Here is a 17,798-nt window from a genome sequence, read left to right as displayed (position 1 = left end):
GCAGGGACGCAAACGGCGGCAGCTATAGCCGCCATTTGCAGACCTGGCCGGCCAGGATTCTCGGCGGGAGCGATGGGGCGCCTCCCCCCTGGCCAGAATTTCGGGGGGAGGGACAGAGCACCTCCCCCCACCGCAAATCAATTTTGTCATAAGGTAAGTGACTTTCGTACATCCCTAGTTAGAGGTCCCAAACCTTCTTGGGACAGTGGATACATTTGGAATGTTGAGAGAGTGTTGTAAGTGTTCTCACAAAATGGCCACCATGGGGGGTTGCCCATGCGCAAAATGGCCACCATGGTTGGCACGGCCAGCGGCAAAGCACTCATTTTCTAAGAGACAAATGGGCGAGACTAATCAAAAAGTAACTTGTCCAAGAACCTAAGACAGAGGTGGGGGCTGAGCTCCAGACATAAAGCCACTTGTTTGAATCCATAAAAAGATGGTGCTGGAGGGCAGCAGTTTGCTTTGCAACATGGCGGTGCCCCAGTAATTTTTTTTTTAAGGTGATGAAATAGAATAAGAAATCAGGAGGGAAAGGACCCTGGTGGGTGCCAGGACAGATGTCCACAAGCACACTGGGGCTCACAGACACCACATCGGAGACTCCAACTCTATGGCAGCCAGAGGGAGAGACTAGGCAGATTTCTCATTTGACTTGGCTTCCTGATTTAAAACACAAACCTCTGAATATGTGGATTCCCATTAGGGATGTACGAAAGGGACTTACCTTGTCCCGCAGCTTTTTTCGCGGTGGGGGGTAGGCGCTTCGCTTCTCCCCCCGAAGTTCAGGCGAGGGGGGGAGGTGCCCTGCCTCGCCCGGCCGAAATTCAGGCCGAGGAGAAGCGCCCCGTCTCCCCAGCCGCGAAAGAAAAAGTAAAAAAAACAAAAACAAAAAAACCCCCGTGATAGGCTACGTAACGATTAACGTAGCCTATCACGGCTAGATTTCCAAAGTCAGCCGTGATAGGCTATGTTAATCGTCACGTAGCCTAGCACGGGTGACTTTGGGAAAAAAAAAAGCGCGTACACAAATGGCGGCGACCCATGGGCGCCGCCATTTGCGTTCCTTATTTTGGCACGTCTAGTCTATGTAAAGATTTACGTAGACTATGGCGAAAATGAGGGAACGCTATTTGCGTTGCCCTTATTTTTGCCGTAGTCTACGTAAATCTTTACGTAAACTAGACGTGCCAAAATAAGGAACGCAAATGGCGGCGCCCATGGGCCGCTGCCATTTGCGTACGCACTTTTTTTTTTTCCCCAAAGTCACCCGTGATAGGCTACGTGACGATTTACATAGCCTATCATGGCTGACTTTGGAAATCTAGCCATGATAGGCTACGTAAATCGTCACGTAGCCTATCACGGGTGTGTGTGTGTGTGTGTTTACTTTTTTATTTTGTAATGGCAGCGGTGGCAGCCGGTCGGGAGACCAGCTGCTGCCCTCACCCCAGACGAAACGCCGCCAAAACGCCGCTGTGACCCGCCGCCAAGGGGCACATTCACTGAAGGTAAGTCCCATCCCAGGGGGGTGGGGGACCGGCGGAGAATTTCCCCAGCACTTTTGGGGGGCCGAATGCCTTGGCGCTCGGCCTCCCGAAGATTCGTGGAGAAATTCTCCGCCGTCCCTAATTCCCATTAATGACAGGGATTGAAATTCATTCAATACACATTAACTAAATTCACACTTTCAAACCGCTACTTTCAAACCGCTACTGATAACTGAAACTCAGTTATCCTTCAGAATGTCCTATCAAAACATGCCTGCAAAAATGTGTATATTAGGGGAAATAATGTTCAAAAATGCATTATATTATGAAAAAATTGCTGATAAAAATGTGTGTATTGGGCAACAGCGCCTATAAAATGCATGCATTAGGAGAAATATGCATTAGGAGAAATAAGCAAAAATGCTTATGAATTAGGAGGAATGTGCACAAAAATACTTACGAGTTTTCAGGCAAACGTAAGACAATATATCAAAGTTTGGGATGGAACAAAGTTAAGACTGTAAAACTGTAAAACTGAGAAACTGAGAGAAACTGAAACTGACCGATTCATTCATCACTAATTCACATCTAGATGGAACCTGGATATGCTACAATTCCTACACTACAGAAGGCGGAATGACTTCTCCCTCCTAGGAGGTCAACACCAGCCCAGAGGCTAGGAATCCATAGATCAGGCTGTTAATATATTTTCCACTCTAGAGGCTTTGATTATATGAGAAGATTGATGTGGAGGGTGGCTGCCCCAGAGAGAAGGAAGCCTGTCAAGTGACCATATTTCACAGTTGATCCTTAAGGAAATGCATCTGGTGGAAGACGAAGCGATAGTTTTGTCCTTCTGGGCAGAACAAGAACAAGGCCAGAGGCGGGTGTGGGTGGATGCACCACAGACAAACAGAACAGGAAATCCAGAGACAGTCAACACTGGGGATCAAGGAGGATATTTTATCTCCCAGAAAACAGAGATTGAGGACAGGGAGGAGAAGGTCAGTGCTGCTCAAGTAGCTGGGTGAAAAACCCAAATCTGGAGGGTCAATATCTGTAGGCAGCTGCCTTGTGCCAAATCAGACCATTGGGTCATCTAGTCCAGTACTGTCTACACTGACTGGCACTGCCCCCCAGGGTTCCAGCTGGAGATGCTGATGACTGCAAAGCATCCACCACTGATCTAGGGATGGTGGAGAATTCCTCCACGGATTCCAGTGAGGTCAGATTCTAAAGAATCCGCCCCCACCCAGAATCCATGGTGGAATGGCCTCCTGCTCCCCTGCCCCCCGCAGAATCCCCCTGGGATGGCACTTACCTGGGGCGAATGCGGCGGCGGCGGATTCAGTGGATTCGGCGGCCGCTCCGGCGGTGGTGGCGGCTCCGGCGGCTGGTCTCCTGGCCGGCCGTGGCAGGGCTGCTGCCACCGCCATTACTGTCCTTGGACCGTGATAGGCTATGTAAGAATTTACGTAGCCTATCACGGCTAACATAAACAAACAAACACGCAGCTTACACAAATGGTGGCTATGGCGGCCGCCATTTGCGTTCCCTATTTTTTGCTGACTTATCTTATGTAAATATTTACGTAAGATAAAACGGCGAAAAAAAAAGGGGAACGCAGATAGCATAGTGGATGCTCTTTGCGTTCCTTTATTTTTCGCCGTTCTGGCTTACGTAAATATTTACATAAGCTAGAATGGTGAAAAATAAAGGAACGCAAATAGCACCCATTACGCTATCTGCGTTCCTTTTTTTTCCCGCCGTTTTATCTTACGTTTAGGAACGTAAATATTTACATAAGATAAGTCGGTGAAAAATAGGGAACACAAATGGCGGCCGCCGTAGCCGCCACCATTTGCGTATGCTGCATGTTTTTTTTTAAATTGTTATGTTAGCTGTGATAGGCTACATAAATTTTTACGTAGCCTATCACGGATGTCTAGCTGGATGCTAATGGCAGGCACTACAGTGTCTGCCATTTGCGTCTGCACCAGGTCATCCGTGACTGGAAATCTGGCTGTGGACGGCTCTGGCCAGCTGCTTTGCTGCCTGGCCGCGGAGCAGAGCCGGCCGTCAAGGATTCGGGGGGGAGGACTGGATCACCTCCCCCCCATCGAGGATTCCATGGGGAGGGATGGAGCAAAGGTAAGTGAGTTTCGTACATCCCTACGCTGATCTATGGCCCTTCTATTTCTATGTAGGAAACCCAACTAAGCATTGTCTAAGGATGGAGACACACACACACACACACACACACACATATGCACGTATGCACGCATGCACACATAAAGATAGATAGAGATAGACATAGACAGACAGCTAGTCAGATACAGACAGGTGTGTGTGTGTGTGTGTGTGTGTGAGTGATGCGCGCACACACACACACATACCAAAGACAGCACACCATAGAGATTCTGCAACCTCACAGGGAAGTCTCCCTTGCAAACTGTTCTCTCCTCCCCAGGACATCAAATTGCTCCATCCATGTGCAAATGGCAAGGGAGAAATCAATGCCTTCAGCAAGAAACTGTAAGAACAACTGACATTTTCAGTAGTGTTTTATGCTCTGGAGTTCCCAATGCTAAGAAAATATCACAAATGGATTTCCAAACAGCACCCAGGGGAGAGTTCTTCATGCTTGGGAAGAGGGAGCAAGATCCAGGCTTTGATCTGTGGCTGCCCCAGACATTACCCTCAAATTGCCATTATAGCACTGATAGGATTTGGGTGGCTCCAAGTCTTATCCACAGTAGCTTGTTGTGGATAAGACTTGTGGATAGGGATGGGGGAGAATTTCTCCCCGAAACTTCAGGGGGCCGAACGCCAATGCATTTGGTCCTCTGAAGGTTGTTCGGGTAGAAATTCTCCGCCCCCCCGCCCCTCGCCCCCCCCCCTGGGATGGGACTAACCTTTCACGAATGTCCCTCCCGGCGGTGGGTCCCGGCAGCGGTTCGGCAGGTCTTCGTCAGGGGCAGGGGCGGCAGCCGGTCTTTCAACCGGCTGCCGCTGCCGCCATTACAAGCAAAGTAAAAAAAAAAAAACGCCCCTGTGATAGGCTACGTGACGATTAACGTAGCCTATCACGGCTAGATTTACAAAGTCAGCCATGATAGCCTACGTTAATCGTCACGTAGCCTATCATGGGTGACTTAAAAAAAAAAAAGGGTGTACGGCTAATGGCGGCCCCCATAGGGAGCCGCCATTTGCGTTCCTTATTTGGTCCCTGTAGTCTACATAAAGATTTACGTAGACTATGGTGAAAATAAGGACAACGCAAATAGCGTTGCCCTTATTTTTGCCATAGTCTACGTAAATCTTTACGTAGACTACAGAGACCAAATAAGGAACACGAATGGCGGCTCCCTATGGGGGCCGCCATTTGCGTACGTGCTTTTTTTTTTTTAAGTCACCCGTGATAGGCTACGTGACGATTAACGTAGCCTATCATGGCTGACTTTGCAGATCTAGCCATGATAGGCTACGTTAATCGTCACGTAGCCTATCACGGGGCGTTTTTTTGGGTTTTTTTACTTTTCTGTTGAAGTTCGCGGCCGGGGAGACGGGGCGCTTCTACCCGGCCTGAATTTTGGCCAGGCAAGGCGGGAAGCCTCCCCCCCAGCCTGAATTTCGGCTGGGCGAGGAGGGAAGCCTCCCCCCCGGCCTGAACTTCGGGGGGAGCAGCGAAGCGCCTCCCCCCCACCGCGAAGCAAGCTGCGAGACCAGGTAAGTGACTTTCGTGCACCCCTACCATTCTCCAGCCCCTTTTCTCCACACTCTTTTTTCCCTTTTGCTTCTTTTTCTGTCCTTCAAAGCTGAATTCCTTGTCCAGCTCTAATTCTGATACTTGGATTAAATCAATTAATTTCTCAAGCCTGCAGTATTCCAGAATCTTTTCTTTGTTCGAGAGGCCTTGATCCTGCAAGTGGCACCAAACCCCACCAGCACATGACAATTAAACATTCATGCCACATAGCCTGTGGGATGGGGTCGTAATATTGTCTTCTTTGGAGGATTCAGCTTCCCAAGAATCTCTACCTTCCTATTTTTATTTTTTAAAAAAGTTTCTAGACTTTATGGTTCAGAACTCATCCTTGAAACTGTGTCCGATTATATGAAAGATGGTATTGCTGAATGAGATTTCCAGTTATCAGGGAGTGGGGTTTCAGTGACCTGCATACCTCTTCCCCTCCCCATTTACACACTGAGGCAATGTAGATTATGCAAAATAGTAACAATGGTAGAACTATGCAAAATAAAGGACATTTGCTTGTTTTGCATAATTTATGCACCCTGTAGAATTCAGCTTTCTTCACACCAAGTACAGATTACATTGCCACAGAATAATTTGTGTATTTAGAGTACACACAGGTCTGTCCAACACCATTTTGGTCACACAGGACTTGCTGCATGGTGTGTGTGTGTGTGTGTGTGTGTGTGTGTGTTGGGGGGGGATTCCAGAATCCCTTTTCTAGTTATAAACACTTATTAAAATAGGCACCATCCTATTTTCCTTCCCACCTTGTCCTTGTCAACTGATACACAGACGAACACCCTCGCAGCCCCCACCCCACATCATTACATTTCTATCTCTGATAAATATTGGATATTATCATCATGTCTCTGCTGAGATTCCAATACATCACTGAACAAATTATTAGCTGTAAGTTGTCTTGTGCTGTGATTATACCAATAAATAATGCCTCGTAAATTAAACAAAAGGAATTATGAGGAGAGAGAAAAAAGTACCAATCTTCCCAGTGGGGCCATTACAATTAAGCTATTTTGACAGCACAATTAGGGTTACTCGGTCTTCCCCTCCCCACCAAAAAACCACCCCATTGTGCATCTGTTCCAAAATCATACCTATGCACTCCATCCAAAATTTATTACCACCACCCTTGCAAACAATTTCCCAAGAATTTAGATGCTTACCACGTAAACCCAGCATGCAGTTCCTAAGGCACAGATGCAAAAAAATAAAAATAAAATTAAACTCCACTTCAAATGGCACTCCTGAGTATCTCCTCCTTCCAAGTAAGTCAACTCATGTAAAGGGCAATGCAAAGGCTCTTCATCCTGCCTCTTGAGAAGATGTCTCCTGGAGCAACTTCTCAGCATGTAGATGCATATGTGAGGAGGCACCCCAGTTTGCTGTTTGAAGAGGCAAGTTGTAATACATACCTGTGACCACATCTACTTTCAAGGAGGTGCCTCAAGCCATAATTAGTCTCTCACAGGGATGTCAGAGAATTCTGCCATGGATCTCAGTCAGGCCAAATGCCAGTGCATTCGCCCCCCCAAATCCATGGCAGAATGAAGCCCACGCCCCCCCAACCCACAAAAGGTGCGCGGGACGGAGCCCCCAACCCCCGAAAGGCGCGTGAAATGGAGCACTTACCTGCTGCCATCCACGCTGATTTGCGAATGGCGGCCGCCCTGCGGCCGCCATTCGCTTCTTCTTCATAGCCATGATAGGCTTAGGGATGTACGAAAGGTACTTACCTTTCACGGATTATGTTTATGGTTGGGGGGAAGGCGTTCCATCCCTCCCCTGGGAATCCTCGCTGGGGGGGGAGGCGTTCCGTTCCTCCCCCCCCAGAATCCTGGCCGGCCAGCTGTGCTCCGCAGTGATTCTGCGGAGCTACCGGCCGGCTCTGCCAGCAGCCGGACATCCGGCCGCTGGCTAGCAGAGACGCAAATGGCGGCGGCTATAGCCGCCGCCGTTTGTGTCCCTGCAGTCAGCTGTGATAAGCTATGTAAATGTTTACGTAGCCTATCACGGCTGACTTAAAAAAAAAAAACATAGGCATACACAAATGCGTTCCTTATTTTGCGTTCTTTATTTTGGCATGTCTTAGTCTATGTAAACATTTACGTAGACTAAGACGGCAAAAATAAGGGGAACGCAAATAGCATAGTGTTTTAAGTGAGCTTCCCAAGACTTTATGTACATATTCAGATCCCAGGACCCATTTGAGGTGAAGAAGGGATGTGCAACAGTTGCCCTTGTGACTGTTGGCAGCATGAGGACTTGGGATTGGTCAGGCCTGTAATGTTGCATAAGTGGCCCCTTTATGGACACCACTTATGTAAAAGGCCTTTTACACACATACAGACACACACACGAGCTACAGTTTTCACTCAAAATAGCAGCTCACTGAGGGATTGGATGGCCATGCATCAGTCAGGTACCCACAGACTGTGTGGTAGCTCATCCAGAGAGCCGAACAGGGCCAGGCAGCAGGGGTTTGGTGAGCAGCAAGCAATGCATGGCACAGGCAGAGGTGAGTCCATCCATCCCTACTCCAGACCACCAGACCAGTCAACAAGTTATGAGAGGCAAACACTATAAGGAAATGCAAGGAACCTCTCATCCGGAGAGAGGGGGAATTGTTTTTGGACTCCCAAATGTGACATATATTTTTGGCCATAGTTGAGAAAGCACACATCAATTTTCTATCCATTCGTATTCAACCCAGTGGGGTTCCCCCAAGCACTATATGACTCAGGCTGAGATCCTTATCCATATCATATTTCAAAAACAGGTGGCACTCTGGTATTTGACAGTGTTTCTTGAAGGTGTCAGCTTTTGTGTGTCTTTATTTATTTCTGTCTCTTTTCAAGCTATAAGTGGATGTTGCAAAGAGCTGAAGGTAATTATACCTCAAGGTTGTTTCAACATGTCAGGTAGGCAGTTATTTTTCATTCTGTTGTGGGAATGATGCCACTAAAGCAAACAACTGATAAAGGATTCCACTGCTCTTAGGCAGGCAGGCACACGCACGCACAAACCTCATTATCTGGCTAAAGTTTATTACATTCATGGAAGTTATAAATATACAGCACCAAAATGTGAGACCCATCAGTGTAGCTGGCAGGTTGCCATGCCATGAAAACGGCAGCTGAGAAAAAGACATGTCAAGAGTAAGGGCCTAGATATTTCAGCAAAACCTCTGTAGGAGTAGGAAAGTCCCAAACAAAGCCTAAACATCTCATTTCCTCCCATTCTGAAGCCATCCCACTTCTTTCAAAATGATCCTACTACGTTTTTTCTCCCACTTAGGACACTGGTCATTAGGTTTCAGAATGCACAGGTGGTGGTACTCTGTGTGTGTGAGTGAGTGAGTGAGTGAGTGAGCGAGCATGTGTGTGTGTGTGTGAGAGAGAGAGAGAGAGATTGAGAGAGAGAGAGAGAGATTGAGAGAGAGAGAGAGAGAGAGAGAGAAAGAGAGAGAGAGAGAGAGAGAGAGAGAAAGAGAATGGATATCTTATTTGTTAACCATAGCATTTGCTTACTTCTGGAAAGCACCCCTCATGAATGTAAACATTCAGAAATACCTGAAGTTTCATTTGGTTTTTTCTTGGAACCTGATGACCATCACTTGAATAAGAGATAAATAATAAATCCAATGCTTGCAAGGGTAACTATTTTTTAAAAAAATGTCTACTCTCACTTCAAATCACTTTGGGACTGTAATTCAGAGGTTTACCTTTGATGTTCGGGAATCACCAGATCAAACCACAGTACTATCTACGGCTATTTAATAGTACGGCTATTTGCATTGCCCTTATTTTCACCGTAGTCTACGTAAATCTTTACGTAGACTACAGCGACCAAATAAGGAACGCGAATGGCGGCTCCCTATGGGGGCCGCCATTCGCGTACGCGCTTTTTTTTAAAAAAAAGTCACCCATGATAGGCTATGTGATGATTAACGTAGCCTATCATGGCTGACTTTGCAGATCTAGACGTGATAGGCTATGTAAATCGTTACGTAGCCTATCACAGGGCGTTTTTTTTTTTTACTTTTCTGTTGAAGTTCACGGCCGGGGAGACGGGGCACTTCTCCCCGGCCTGAATTTCGGCCGGGGGCGAGGCAGGAAGCCTCCCCCCCTGGCCTGAATTTCAGCCGGGCGAGGTGGGAAGACACCCCCCACTCACATGAACTTCGGGGGGAGAAGCGAAGCACCTCCCCCCCACTGTGAAAAAAGCTGCGGGACAAAGTAAGTCCATTTCGTACATCCCTCAAAGGGAGAATGGCTGATTAACAGACTATTAAGAACCCAATTTTCTCTTGATTTCCTCATCTTCTCTATATATAAAAGTCAAAAATGGTGTGTGGGTTTGTGTGTGTGTGTGGCTGGCTGCAGGGCCGTCTGTAACGCAGGGAATAAGGGGGAGCTGCCCTGGGTGTAATCACAGTGTGGGGGCCCACTGAGCCTGCCATTTGGGCCCTACAGTTGCTGCCCCTTTTACTTCACATTCGCACTTGTCAGAGTGAATGACAGGAGTTACTGGGTTACTGTCAGGGTGGATACTGAGCCCATAGAGCCCCAGAGTAGTTCTGATTCTGAGGAGGACCCACCACCCATGGGACAGGAGCTTGCTCATCTCTCACAGGCACAGTGGCAGGGAGAGATTCCTTCTGCCTGCATTCCTGAGAGAGATAGTGACCCTAGCAGTGAGAGAGTGGGGGGTGGGATCTTGCTAGACGCTCAGCGGAGATGGAGGGAGCAGCACCTGATGGAGGGCGCCGAGTGGCGGCGCTCTGCCCGCTTGGCGCTAAAACAACGGTCGCGTCCCAAGGATCCCCGGGTAAGAGGGAGGACCTCTCCATAGCCCATAGGTTCAGAGTTTTCCCGCTCTTCCCCTTCAAATGGGGACCAACTGCCTTACCTGGAACTTAGGCTACTCTGCTAACTACCCCAGTGCATTTCCTTGCTTAGTCGCTGGTGATTAGCATCTGAAAGAGTCATTAAGTTGCAAAGGAATAAAGCCTTGGAAAGAATCCCTTTCGTCTGTGTTGTGAGTTGGCTATTGGAGGGGACTTAAAGAGGCAGCTAGGACGCTTCTGACAGCTACATTATTACTTTGTTTATACTTTCCCTTACTAAGAAGTATACCCTCTCAATCATGGGACAGGCCAGGCTTCTGATTTCAGCTATGAGTCATCCTATTGGCCATCTTTCATTCTATTGGTCTCTCTCCCATTCACTTTGACTTCCTTCACCTTGGATTGGCTGACCGCCGTTTATTCCCCCCCCCTTTACTCAAGGTTTCTTTTCTGACTGTGCAGAACATTTAGTTTCTCTCCCCTCTTCCTGCAATATCAAACAAGCAAGCAAGCAAGTTAGTGTTAAATATCTGTACCCCTTTCAATGCCAGATGTATCTGTTATAGGGATGGCAGAGAATTCCACCACGGATTTCAGTGAGGCCGAATGCACTGGCATTTGGCCCCCCTGAAATCCATGGCGGAATGGCCTGCCCCCCTGCCCCCTGCGGATTCCCCCTGGGATGGCACTTACCTGGGGCGGATGCGGCAGCGGCGGCTCCGGCAGCTGGTCTCCTGGCTAGCTGCGGCCAGGCTGCTGCTGCCGCCATTGCCATCCTTGCAGCTGTGATAGGCTACATAAGAATTTACGTAGCCTATTATGGCTAGCCACCCCCCAAAACCCCAGCATACACAAATGGCAGTGGCTACAGCGGCCGCCATTTGCATTCCCTGTTTTTCGCTGATTTATCTTACGTAAGTATTTACGTAAGATAAAACGGCGAAAAAAAGGGGAACGCAAATAGCGTAGTGGGCGCTATTTGGGTCCCTTTATTTTTCGCCGATTTATCTTACGTAAATACTTACGTAAGATAAATCGGCGAAAAATAGGGAACGCAAATGGTGGCTGCCGTAGCCACCGCCATTTGTATACACTGGGGGTTTTTTTGGGGGGTAGCCGTGATAGGCTACATAAATTCTTACGTAGCCTATCACGGCTGCCTGGCTGGATGCAAATGGCGGCTGCTATGGTGGCTGCCATTTGCGTCTGCAGCAGCCTGTCTGTGGCCGGAAATCCGGCTGTGGACGGCCCTGGCTGGCTGCTCCATGGCCTGGCCATGGAGCAGAGCCAGCCATCAAGGATTCCAGGGGGGAGGACCGGATCGCCTCCCCCCCATCCCCCCCACCATGAAAGATTCCATGAAAAGGTAAGTGAGTTTCGTACATCCCTAATCTGTTAGTAGTGTGTGATTAACACTAATGTGAAATGTGGTGCGGCGTCTGTTCGCCTGCCTGAGGGGCTGGGATGACACAGTGGAGTGGAGACTTAGGGCTTTATTCATAAAAGAGTGAACTGGGGGGAACTGAGAAGGGAATTGCAAAATGAGGGGCAAAACAGCAGAGTTTTATGTGTAGCTGAATTGAAGATTTTTGGGTTTGTGTGTTTGTGGCTGGCTGCAGGGCCATCTGTAAGACAGGGCATAAGGGGGAGCTGCCCTGGGCCTAATCTCACTGCAGGGGCCACTGAGCCTGCCATTTGGGCCCTAGAGTTCCTGCCGCTTTTACTTCACATTCTCACTTGCCGGAGTGTAAGATGGGAGTCACTGGGTTACATTATTACTTTGTTTATACTTTCCCTTACTAACAAGTACACCCTCTCAGTCATGGTACAGGCCAGGTTTCTGATTTCAGCTACCAGTCATCCAATTGGCCATCATTCATTCTACTGGTCTCTCTCCTATTCACTCTGACTTCCTTCACCTTGGATTGGCTGGCTGCCATTTGTTCCCTCCCCTTTACTCAGGGTTTCTTTTCTGACTGTGGAGAGTGTTTAGTTTCTCTCCCCTGTTCCTGCAATATCCAGCAAGGGAGCCTCTGTTGAACATTTTAATAGTGGTATGAGATTCAGTGTGGGTTAAATTGTAGGAGTGCTTACAGATTCAGTCTCTTGCATTTTTAGTAGTGTTTTTAATTCAATCTGCTCATTATAATTGTTGTGCTTTTTTAATCAAGTCTGGTGGATTCAACTTTTCACCTTTCTTATGGGGCCTTTCCGAGAAGCGTAAACCTCCCTTAATGTGTTTCTAACAAATAGTGCCTATGACAAAATTACATCCCAGGCAACGCCGGTTATATAAGTTAGTTCTTTTATAAACCAATATGATATATCTTTAAAACCAACAGTAACTCACATTTTATTTTTTCAACAGCTGCTAACTGAGATAGTCCAGGCGCTTAGTTATCACAGCAGTGAGTGAATCTGTTTTTCCCCCAGTAGCATTCTATATGATGGAGACAACTAGCTGGCTTCCAAGAAATAAATATAAACACAAAACAACAGCAACACAAACAGTGCTGTGGCAAAAAAATAAAAATAAAAATCTGACACATTTAGTTTTGACGATTCTCATTCGATTTGATAGAAAAGACATTGTTTCCAAAAAGACATTCAAAGGAGAAGAACATTTCAGATATATTTTTATGGGGTTCTTATCCCTTATGAATATACAGTGGAGGTGAGGAATAGATTTAAGGGATTAGACCTGATAGAGTGCCTGAGGAACTATGGACGGAGGTCCGTAACATTGTTCAGGAGGCAGCAACTCAATCCATCCCAAAGAAAAAGAAATGCAAGAAAGCAAAGTGGCTGTCTGAGGAGGCTTTACAAGTAGCTGAGGAAAGAAGGGAAGTGAAAAGCAAGGGAGAAAGGGGAAGATATACCCAACTGAATGCAGAGTCCCAGAGAATAGCAAGGAGAGACAAGAAGGCCTTCTTAAATGAACAATGCAAAGAAATGGAGGAAAACAACAGAATGGGAAAGACTAGAGATCTCTTCAAGAAAATCGGAGATCTCAAGGGAACGTTTTGTGCCAAGACGGGCATGATAAAGGACAAAGAAGGCAGGGACCTACCAGAAGCAGATGAGATTAAGAAGAGGTGGAAAGAATACACAGAAGAACTATATAGGAAAGATCTGAATGTCCCTGATAGCCATGATAGTGCGCTCACTGAACTTGAGCTGGACATCCTAGAGAATGAAGTCAAGTGGGCCTTAGGAAGCATTAGTAACAACAAAGCTAGCAGAGATGACAGTATTCCAGCTGAGCTATTTAAAATCCTAAAAGATGATGCTGTTAAAGAGCTGCATTCAATATGCCAACAAATCTGGAACACTCAACAATGGCTGCAAGACTGGAAAAGGTCAGTTTACATTCCAATTCCAAAGAAGGGCAATGCCAAAGAGTGTTCAAACTACCGCACAATTGCGCTCATTTCACATGCCAGCAAGGTGATGCTCAAAATCCTACAAGCTAGGCTTCAGCAGTATGTGAACCGAGAACTACCAGAAGTACAAGCTGGGTTTCGAAGAGGCAGAAGAACTAGAGATCAAATCGCCAACGTTCGCTGGATCATGGAGAAAGCAAGAGAATTCCAGAAAAACGTCTATTTCTGCTTCATTGACTACGCTAAAGCCTTTGATTGCGTGGATCACAACAAACTGTGGCAAATTCTTAAAGTGATGGGAGTACCAGACCACCTTACCTGTCTCCTGAGAAACCTGTACGAGGGTCAAGAAGCAACAGTAAGAACCAGACATGGAACAACCAAGTGGTTCAAAATTGGGAAAGGAGTACAACAAGGCTGCATATTGTCACCCTGCTTATTTAACTTATATGCAGAGTACATCATGAGAAATGCCGGGTTGGATGAATCACAGGTCAGAATTAAGATTGCCGGGAGAATTATCAACAACCTCCAATATGCAGATGATACCACCCTAATGGCAGAAAGCGAAGAGGATCTCAAGAGCCTCTTGTTGAAGGTGAAAGAGGAGAGTGCAAAAGCTGGTTTGAAACTCAACATTAAAAAAACGAAGATCATGGCATCTGGCCCCATCACTTCCTGGCATATAGAAGGGGAAGAAATGGAAGCAGTGACATATTTTACTTTCTTGGGCTCCAAGATCACCGCAGACGGTGACTGTAGCCATGAAATTCAAAGACGCTTGCTCCTTGGGAGGAAAGCTATGGCCAACCTAGACAGCATAGTAAGAAGCAGAGACATCACCTTGCTGACAAAGGTCCGTCTAATCTAGGGATGGGGGAGAATTTCTCCCTGAAACTTTGGGGGGCCGAGTGCCAACGTATTCGGCCCCCCGAAGTAGTTTCGGGGAGAAATTCTCGCCCCCCCCCCCGGGATGGGACTTACCTTTCCCGAATGTCTCTCCCGGCGGCGGTTCAGCAGGTATTCGTCAGGGGCAGGGGCGGCAGCCAGTCTTTCGACCGGCTGCCACTGCTGCCATTCCAATAAAAAAGTAAAAAAACAACAACACACCCCCGTGATAGGCTACGTGATGATTAACGTAGCCTATCACGGCTAGATTTGCAAAGTCAGATTTGCAAAGCTGTGAGATTTGCTAGATTTGCAAAGCTGTGAGACCAGGTAAGTGGCTTTTGTGCACCCCTAGTATCAAAGCTATGGTTTTCCCAGTAGTAATGTATGGCTGTGAGAGCTGGACTATAAGGAAGGCTGAGTGCCAAAGAATTGATGCTTTCGAACTGTGGTGCTGGAGAAGAGTCTTACGAGTCCCCTGGACTGCAAGGAGGTCCAATCAGTCAATCCTAAAGGAAATCAACCCTGAGTGCTCATTGGAAGGACAGATGCTGAAGCTGAAGCTCAAATATTTTGGCCACCTAATGCGAAGAGAAAACTCTCTGGAAAAGACCCTGATGCTGGGAAAGACTGAAGGCAAAAGGAGAAGGGGATGACAGAGGATGAGATGGCTAGATAGCATCACCGATGCAATGAATATGAACTTGAGCACACTCCGGGAGAGAGCGCAGGACAGGAAGGCCTGGCGTGCTATGGTCCATGAGGTCACGAAGAGTCGGACACGACTGAATGACTGAACAACAACAACAACATGCTTACCTTACTTATAAGGTGGCCAAGCAGTGTGCCAGAGTGTCCAGTCTTTCATTGTACAATCATCTCCCTGGCAGCCTGTAGCCTCCTCAGCTTCCCACACTTCAATTAAAGCCCAGGAGAAGACATCATGAGGTGATACCTCTCATAGGGCTTTTTCAAATCAGGAAGCACAGGCAGCCTGGGCAGCAGCGGAGCTATGGAGAGGTGAGTAATAGAAAGAAAAAACACAGCATCCCTCAGGCACCTTGCCATGATTAGTAAACTCAAAGCCACCACCGAAAGAAATCGTATATATATAATTCAAAGTCAGGAGTTAGTTGGTCATCGCTTTTTGATTGCCTTCCCATGGACTGATTCTCCTAAAACACACTTCATTGGAGAGCTCTTGAGATGCAGATTCCATAAATAACAATGGTTTTCTGTATAATTGAAAGTTGGGAGTTTATTTATGTCCATAAACTTGGGGGGTTGGTTGGTTTTTTTTTTTAAGTATTAGGCTATCTTCTGTAGCAATGTACTAGAAAGTTTTATTTTTAGTATCAAAAAAGTCAAGTATAATTAAACAAACATAATTAATTGCAAGTTGAAGCAAAATGAAATATGAATACAAAAAGTCTCTGTATAACTTTACAAACTGAGGTGCAGACCAAAGTGCAATGAGATGCCAGTGACATACAGCCTGTAAACAAATGATGAAGGGATTAGAAGACACTTACAATTAAAAATAACCAAGTCAAAATTTAGTTATTGCACATAAAGGAATTCTTTAGCTGTTAAATTTAACAAAATAACATTTAAAGGTCTCTGGGGATGGACGGATTCCCCCTAGTTCGGGTACTCCGGGCACTCGCCAAGCCGCTGATGCAGCTCACTCATCCCTGGACCCACGCTCGAGCTTCCTCCCACTCACCAAACTGCCTGCACTCACCCTGGACCCATCCACCAGCAGCATGAGCACCATTTTGCAAAAGAAAATGGCAATTGGCCAATAAATGGTCCATTTACGCCTGTAAACTTGCGTATTTCAGCCATTCACATGCCGTTTTGTGTAAGACTAGGCGTGCACATATTCTTGATCGCCATTTTCTTCTGCAAAATGGCACACACAGTGCTTTTGGTCAGGTCCTGGGTGAGTGCCTGAAGCTTGGTGAGCATGGTGGGGACTTAAGTGGGGGCAGGGGCTCAGTGAGCATGGCTCGGGGGTGTGTGTGGGGGGGAGTCAGCCAGACTCCCGGACCAAATCCAGTGCCTGCACCATCCCCCAAATTCTCTGTACACCTTCATAAACACAAGTGCAGGTCAAAGTACAATGATATGCCATTAACATATGGCTTGTGAACAAATCATGAAGGGATCTACGTTGCCATGAGTTGTGTGCACTTGTTAGCACACCTCAAGATTAGGGATGTTTGAAAGTCACTTACCTTTCCGCGGTTTCTGTTCATGGGGGGGAGGCATTCCATCCCTCCCCCCCGGAACCCTCGACGGCCGGCTGTGCTCCGTGGCGGCTCTGCAGAGCAGCCGGCCAGGCCCAGGCCAGAGCCATCCGCAGCCGGATTTCCAGCCACAGAGGGCTCTGGGTAAAAAAACAAACAAACAAAAAAACGTATGCAAATGGCGGCAGCTACAGCCACCGCCATTTGCATTCCTTATTTTTCGCCATCTTAGTCTACGTAAATATTTACGTAGACTATTATGGCGAAAATAAAGGGGAATGCAAATAGCATAGTGGGCGCTATTTGCGTCCTTTTTGATTCGCCGTTTTAGCCTACGTAAATATTTGGCCTCACCGAGATCCATGGCGGAATTCTTTGACATCCCTACTCAAGATTCACGTTATTGATGGACCAGAACAAGGATGTTACAGTGGCCACTTGGGAGTTCACACCAAGAACACTGTAATTAAGGAAGTTCTGTAATGATAAAAGATGTAACACTTTGAATGTTTCAATAAATGCAGTTAATTATGTTAAACCTTTCATTAGATTTTATTTTTCTCCACAAACTGTGTTCAAGGGTAACCAGCTGGTTCAAAATAAATTATAGAATGCCTAGAGAGTGAGGCAGAAAAAATGGAAGCTTCCTTCAGAGGGGAAGAAAACCTTCAGGGAATTGGATGGTGGATTTTTGCACAGCACTGTCTCTACCTCTCCCCTGAAACTGAACCCAACACTATGCCCTCACACCTGCATTGCAGAGGATGCAAAATTGGAGCTAGGGTGCCAACACAGTTAATACTGTTATCCCTTCCAATGGCAGTGCAACCCCCCCCCCCAATCCTTCAGGAAAAAAGAAAGAAGGTGTGCTACAACGTTTGCCAATGGTGAGCCCTACCTGTGAGAAACTGTTGGAGAATTTCTCCTGCTCCTGGAGAAATTCAGCAAAATTGTCCTCCCAATTTCTCCATCTGCAAAAAGGATGTTGAATTTTGAGAGGCCATTTGTTAGGGATGTCAGAGAATTCCGCCATGGATCACGGTGAGGCCGAATGTCAGTGCATTCACCCCCCCGAACTCCATGGCGGAATGGCCTGCCCCCCACGCCCCCACGCGGATCCCCTCCGGGACGAGAATCACCTGGGGCGGATCTTCTGGGCGACGG

This window comes from Heloderma suspectum, chromosome 10 (assembly GCF_057233095.1).
Source record: "Heloderma suspectum isolate Gila_16-S chromosome 10, 16-S_ref, whole genome shotgun sequence".
NCBI lineage: Eukaryota > Metazoa > Chordata > Lepidosauria > Squamata > Helodermatidae > Heloderma > Heloderma suspectum.
The sequence above is the reverse complement of the archived record's forward strand: the minus strand, read 5'-3'. Positions refer to the sequence as shown.